Raw genomic sequence first — 7,204 nt, 5'->3', positions numbered from 1 at the left:
TGCACTCCAGTCTGGGCGACAGAGTGAGACTCCAACTCAAAAAAAAAAAAAAGAACACAAAATATTTGTCTTTCTTTGCTTGGCTTATTAACATAATGACCTCCGGTTGCATCCATGTTGCTGCAAATGACAGGATTTCGTTCTTTTTTATGGCTGAATAGTATTCCATTGTGTGTATAAACCACTTTTTTTTCCCAATCCATTTATCTGTTGATTGATTCCACTTCTGGACTATTGCGACTAGTGCTGCAACAAACATGGGAGTGCAGACATATGTTTGATATATCAATTTACTTTCTTTTTGATATAACCAGCAGTGGGAATATGGGAATCATATGATAACTCTATTTTTAATCTTTTGGGAGAAATCCATACTGTTTCCATAGTGGCTGCACTAATTTACATTCTCTCTTATAGTGTACTGCAGCTGCTACATGCGACATCGTTGCCAACATCTGTTATTCTTTATTAAAACCATTTAAACTGGGACGAGATAATAGCTAACTGTGGTTCTGATTTGCATTTCTCTAATGATTAACGATATTGACCATTTCTTCATATACCTGGGGCCATTTGTATGTCTTTTGAGAAATGTTTTTGGATTTTCTGCCCACTTTTTAAGTGGATTATTTGGTTTTCTTCTATTAAGTTGTCCGAGTTCCTTATATATTCCAGTTATTGGTCTCCTGTCAGGTGGATCATTTGCAAATATTTCCTCCCATGCTGTGGTTTTACCCTTCACTGTGTTGTTTCCTTTTGCTGTGGAAACGATTTAGCTTGATGTCATCCCATCTGCCTGCTTTTGTTTTTGTTGCCTGTGCTTTTGAGATTGTACCTGAAAAAATCTCAGCCCAGATCAGGATCCTGGAGCGTCTGTCCCACGTTTTCTCCTAGTAGTTTCATAGTTTCAAGTCTTAGACTGAAGTCTTCCCCCCCCCCCCCCATATCTATTTATGCTTTCACAGGAGGGCCAAAGGCTTTCATTCTAGGAACATTCTTTTTTTTTTTTTTTTTTTAATAGTTTAATGTATTTTAATAGCAAACTTACAGGAACAGCACAGAAGACAGACAACATTAAAAACATGTACTAGCATGGTGGATAACTCAGAAAAGTATAGTGAAAGGATGGAATCTACCGTATGATAAAAATGCTACAAACGCCATTTAGTTGCCATCAATAAGAAATTTACTTGTTTTTAAAAAGTCCAAATGCTGGCATTGTCCAGAAAAATTTAACAGGTTTATTTATAATTGTTATAAAGTCGAACCGCTGAAACTTGTTCACTGAAACATTTTGACTTGCATGAATGCTTTACATCCCCGCTTTTATATTAAAAATTCACACACAAATGAAAATGGAAAAACTGCCAAGACCTGATTGCCGTCCCCTATTTTTCCACTTGCAATCATATACTTAGGTACCCTTTGACCCCGTTTAAAAAATATATATAGATCTAACGTTCAGAACTATCAATAACAGGAAGAAGAGAATTTTTTTTTTGAGAATGAAATGTTTCCCATCATAGTGGATTTAAGCACGCTCTCCACGTATGCAGCATGCTGGCTGGATGTCTTTTGGCATAATTGTTACACGTTTGGCATGGATAGCACACAGGTTGGTGTCTTCAAAAAGGCCAACCAGATAGGCCTCACTTGTCTCCTGCAAAGCACCAATAGCTGCGCTCTGGAAGCGCAGATTTTTTTTGAAGTCCTGAGCAATTTCTCGCACCAGACACTGGAAAGGAAGTTTGCGAATCAGAAGTTCAGTGGACTTCTGATAACGTCTCATTTCACAGAGTACCACAGTACCAGGCCTGTAACGATGAGGTTTCTTCACCCCTCCAGTAGAGGGCGCACTCGTGCGAGCGGCTTTCGTAACCAGTTGCTTCCTGGGTGCACCGGTGGTCACAGGCGGTCTGCTTTGTACGAGCCATGGATAGAGACCTCCCTACTTACCCCTCCTTCTCCTTTGGCTGGAGCTCTGCGAGCTAGAGGCGGCGCTGGCGTTGGAGAGCGACGGCAGCACCAGCACGGCAGCAGCTCTAGGAACATTCTTAATACCATCATGTTCAGTTTAGGACACAGTTGTGTTGTCCAGATGTATTAAATTAAACACTTTTTCCCTCTTTATTTTATTATTGAGATGTCGGGTACAAGTCAGGATTAGGTACATGAGTAGTCTACGTGTAGGTGAAGTTTGGGCCATCAACTGGTCCTCACTTCCCTTGGGTTAGGATCAGGTACCCTTTGTGATGACACATGCCCTACCCTCCGTCCTTGCCCAGATTTAAGTCTTGAATCCATTTTTATTTGATTTTTGCATATGGTGATAGAGGTCTAATTTCATTCTTCTGCTTGTGCTTATCCATTTACTGAAGAGACTGTCCTTTCCCTCAGATTTTATTTTTAAAAGGTTTGTTGACTATTGATACTTTGCCTCTGTCAAGACTCCAGATGGTGTTACACTGAACAACATATGCCCGTTCCCGTCCGGTGCCATCCCCACTCCCTACAGGTCACAATGTTGTTAGTTTCTTGTGCATCTTCCCTGTATTTCTATATGAAAACACAAGCAAATACAATTATAGGTGACTATTTCGCCCCCTTTCTCTCATAAGCTTACAATCCAATAGTGGAAAAATGGTGCTGGCAGTGTTAGCAACAGCCACCCATAGTCTTCTGATCCTGGTTCCAAAACAGAACTCCCTCTGCCCCAGAATTAACCTAATCATAACAGCAAAGAAACTGCTGCTGAGTTATTTATTATTTCTCCATGGATCACTCTTGCATTTGGAATCTCATCTTACTAAGTATACACTCTAAAATAAATCATAAATCCTTCTTAACAAATATCCTTGTATTTCATTGATAGCATTTATCATCCTAACATTTTCTTGCCTTTGGTTTCCTTCTTGTCTATCTCCCCCAGTCCCTGTCCTGGGCACTGCTGAATCCCCAGCACCTATTACAGTCCCTGGCACACAGCAGGTACTCCATAACTACTTGCTGACTAAGTGTTTGAAGGAGACCAGAGCATAAGCTGACAAGGTCCTTGTGTTCTTGGCTTGTGTTCAAGGAACCAAGCCTATACTCCCTCATCTCAGAGCAGGTGTGATGTGGGGAGCAGACAGGCACTGCCACTGTAGCAGGCCTTGAGTATCCCAGGCTTGTAGGCAACGGTCTCGCCTGGAAGCTCTGCATTCTAGCCAAAGGCAGGTGAGGGATGCAGCCTGCTACGTAAAACGTCGCGGGCCTTGAGTACCCCAAGCTCGTAGGCAAGGTCTCGCTTGGAAGCTGTGCATCCTAGCCAGAGGCAGGCTGTGAGGAATGCAGCCTGCTACATGAAACAGTGTCTTGAATGCCCACACATACGGGTACACATAGTACAGATAAAGTCTTAGCTACAATAAAGCCCTAGGTACCAGAAGATAAATGTAAAACAACTCGCCTTCTAGTAACAACATAATTCCACTGTGGTTTGCTCATCTCCCCTAGCCTTGATTTGTTACTTTATAATAAAACAAAGCAACATGATGTCAATCACACCTGGCCTGGATGCCTGGCCCAGAAGCTGATACTGCTTGTTTTTACAATAATCCCTTGTACGGTTTTGCCCTAGTTTTCAAAGCCCTATATAAGAAGCATGCTAAATAATAAACGGGCTCTCACCTATTGAGGAAAGAGAGCTCCCAATCCCGCTGTCTCTTGTCTTTCTATCTCATTCCCTCCCCCACCTCAGGCCCTGCTCTGTGGAGGCTGGATCTCCGCAAGTGGCTCCAGGACAGGGACTGTGTACTAGGGACAGTGTTGGCTGGAGAGGAACCCTCGAGGAGGCTGGCTTTTCTTGTGCAGCATTCATTGAGTAAGTACGGAGGGAAAAGGATTAATCGTTGGGAGTAAAACATGGGACATTTACATTCTAAGGAATGCACTCTTTGTGCAGATATTAAAATCTATGTTGAAAGCTAGAGGAACTAAGTTTACAGATAGGCGGTTAGATAGATTTTTACAGTTTATAGAGGAAATATGTCCCTGGTTTCCTGAGGCTGGGACGGTTAACTTGACTACTTGGGGAAAAGTGGGCAATCATTTGAAGAATTTTTATCAAGTGCACGGTCCTGAAGCCATACCAGTAGATGCCTTTTCTCTGTGGAATCTAGTAAGGGATTGCTTGGACCCCTCTCATGGACTTCACAGAGCAGAGCAGATTCTTCCATCGCTGTGACGCTCCCCCTCAGCCCCTGCCTTAGGGTCCAGCAGGGATGGGAAGGATTTTTTCCCTGGAGATTTTCAGCAGGAGCTGGATGAGGCTGCTGCTCAATATCATAATGATAAGATATTTGTGGCCACCCGAGCCTCTGTGACCGCGTCTCCTGTGCCTCCAGGCCTGCCTATGAAAGAGGCTGAGCTCTCCACTCCTTCTTTATCTTCTGATATTTTTACTCAACCTGTGGACTTGCTTACTGTTTTAGCTAAAAAGTGCTCAGTTTCAGAGGAGGAGGTGCCTTTGTGTCGCACTTTGAATTCAAAAGAGGAAGTGCCTTCAGTACCGGTGTATCATTCTTCAATTTCTAAGGAGGAGATCTCTCCCGGAGATGACAAGGGCCCCCCTTGGGTCTCAGGGGCCCCTCAATTGGTGCCAACCAGAACCTTGCTCGTGGGTTCTGGATCTGAGCCTTCTCCTTTTTTGGCTCCCGTTCAAACTCGGCCGTCCGATGTTAGGAGGCATCTGGTGCGTCTCTCCCCTTTACAGAAGGCTGTTCAGTCCACCTTGCTGTGGGAAGATGATTTGGAAGGATTTCATGCCTATCTGGTAAACACTACAGGCTTTGATGAACAGGGAAGGGAGGTCCGAGAGTCTCAGATTTTGTCTCTTAAGTCCCTGAAGGACCTTAAGACTGCTGTGGCACAGTATGGAGCTACAGCACCATTCACATTAGTTATGCTGGAAACCATTTCGCAAGAAGCTTTGACTCCCTCTGATTGGCATGTAGTTGCAAAGGCATGTCTGTCGGGCAGGGACTATCTGTTATGGAAGACAGATTTCTGGGATAGATGCAAACAGCAAGCTAAGAGAAATAGAGGAGGTGAGCTGGATATGGTTAATTTGGACATGTTGGGCCAAGGAGTATACTCCTCCCAAGAGGCACAGATTCTATATCCCTGAGCTGCATATGGTCAGATCAGTGGAGCAGCATCGGGAGCATGGCGCCAACTACCGTCGGCGGGAGTTAAAACAGAGCAGCTTTCCAAAATACGTCAGGGACCTGATAAGCCCTGCCAAGATTTTGTATCTAGACTGCTGCAAGCTGTGGGTCGATTGGTGGGAGATGGAGAAGCAGGAACTCTTTTGGTAAAACAACTGGCCTATGAAAATGCCAATTCTGCCTGCCAAGCGGCCATTCGGCTCTATCGTAAGAAGGGAGATTTGTCAGATGATATTTGCTTGTGTGCTGACATTGGTCCTGCCTATATGCAGGGCATGGCCATGGCTGCAGCTTTGCAAGGTACTCCTCCTCATAAAATTTTTAATGTGATGAAATCTGGCAATGGAGGAACCCGAGACGCTTGCTTCCACTGTGGGCAAATGGGTCATTTCAGCAGGGAATGCCCCACTCGTAACCCCAATTCAGGACCCCCGCCCAGAGGGGGCTGTCCTACATCTGTGTGCCCAGATGCAAGCGGGGAATTCACTGGGCTAATGAATGCCACTCCAAGACGGATGCAAACAGAAATCCCCTGTCAGGAAAATTCCAGAGGGGCCAGCCCCAGGCCCCTCAAACAACTGGGGCTATGTCCATCTACCCCCCACAGCCCATGCCCAGCTCATCTCCTCAGGGAACTCATCAACCCAACAGGTCGGCGATCTCTACCACGCCACCCCAGGGAGTGCTGGACTGGACCTCAGTTCCTCCTCCCACCTCGTATTAACCCCAGAGATGGGTCCACAAGCCATTCCCATGGGTGTGTATGGCCCACTCCCCGATGACACGGCGGGACTGTTACTGGGACGTAGCAGTCTTTCCCTAAAGGGCTCCCAAGTTCTCCTGGAGTCATAGATTCTGACTACACTGGTGAAATTAAAGTTATGGGAAATGCTCCTCAGAATATTATTACTCTTACTGCAGGCATGAAAATTGCCCAACTGGTGTTACTCCCATTGAGAAAAATGGGACGTATTGTCTTCTCACAAAAGGGAGGGACTAATGCTTTTGGTTCTTCTGATCATGCCTATTGGGTGCAGGCCATTGGGGAAAAGTGGCCTGAGTGTTCTTTGCATATAGAAGGCAAGACCCCCTGCGGTTTATTAGATACAGGGGCCGATGTCTCTGTCATTAGTCAGGTTCACTGGCCAACTTCTTGGCCGCTTCAGGAGGCTATGACATCTTTGCAAGGTATTGGACAGTCCAAATCTCCATTACAGGGTAGCCAATTACTTAGGTGGACAGATAATGAAGGTCATGAAGGAGTCTTTCAGCTTCATATACTTCCCTTTCTACCGCTTAATCTCTGGGGATGAGATGTCCTCCAAGCTATGGGGGTGTTACTTTACAGCCCCAGCCCTCTGGTCACTTCTCAAATGTTTGATCAAGGATTTTTACCAAACCAAGGATTGGGAAGGTCTAATCAAGGAATGCAGTACCCCTTAACTCCCCCTGTAAAATATGGGAGGTTTGGTTTAGTTCACCCTGAGGCTTTTCACTAATGGCCGCTGCTTCTTCTGAGCCCCATCAGGAAACTGCTGATCCCCTTACTTGGTTATCTAATGATCCTGTATGGTTGGAGCAGTGGCCACTCTCTGAAGAAAAGCTTGCAGCGGCAACAGCGCTTGCTCAGGAGCAGTTTCTAGCTGGACACATTGAGCATCCCAACAGTCCTTGGAACACTCCTACCTTTGTAATTAAGAAAAAAATCAGGGAAGTGGCGTTTACTACAAGATTTACAGGCAGTAAATCACTCCGTGGAAATTATGGGGCCTCTGCAGCCTGGCTTCCCCTCGCCAGTGGCCATCCCTGCTATCACTTGTTTGTTATAGCCTTAAAGGATTGTTTTTTCACTATTCCACTTTTCCCTCGGGACTGTAAATGTTTTGCTTTCTCTTTGCTATTAATTTTCAGCAACCAGTTCAGAGATTTCTTTCTTTTTCTTTTTCTTTCTTTTTTTTTTTTTTAGTTGGAGTCTCACTCTGTCACCCAGACTGGAG

The 7,204-nt window shown here is 45.0% G+C and overlaps 1 pseudogene; it reads right to left on the bottom strand.

Annotated features, from left to right (window-relative positions):
- Positions 1 to 1,497: 1,497 nt before the first annotated feature.
- Positions 1,498 to 1,934, bottom strand: LOC103260863 (annotated as a pseudogene).
- Between the last annotated feature and the right edge of the window lie 5,270 nt (positions 1,935 to 7,204).

The sequence above is a fragment of the Carlito syrichta genome, unplaced genomic scaffold (assembly GCF_000164805.1).
Source record: "Carlito syrichta isolate Samal-C Ts95f unplaced genomic scaffold, Tarsius_syrichta-2.0.1 Scaffold303374, whole genome shotgun sequence".
NCBI lineage: Eukaryota > Metazoa > Chordata > Mammalia > Primates > Tarsiidae > Carlito > Carlito syrichta.
Note: the sequence above shows the minus strand (reverse complement) of the source record. Positions and strands in the feature narration are given on the sequence as shown.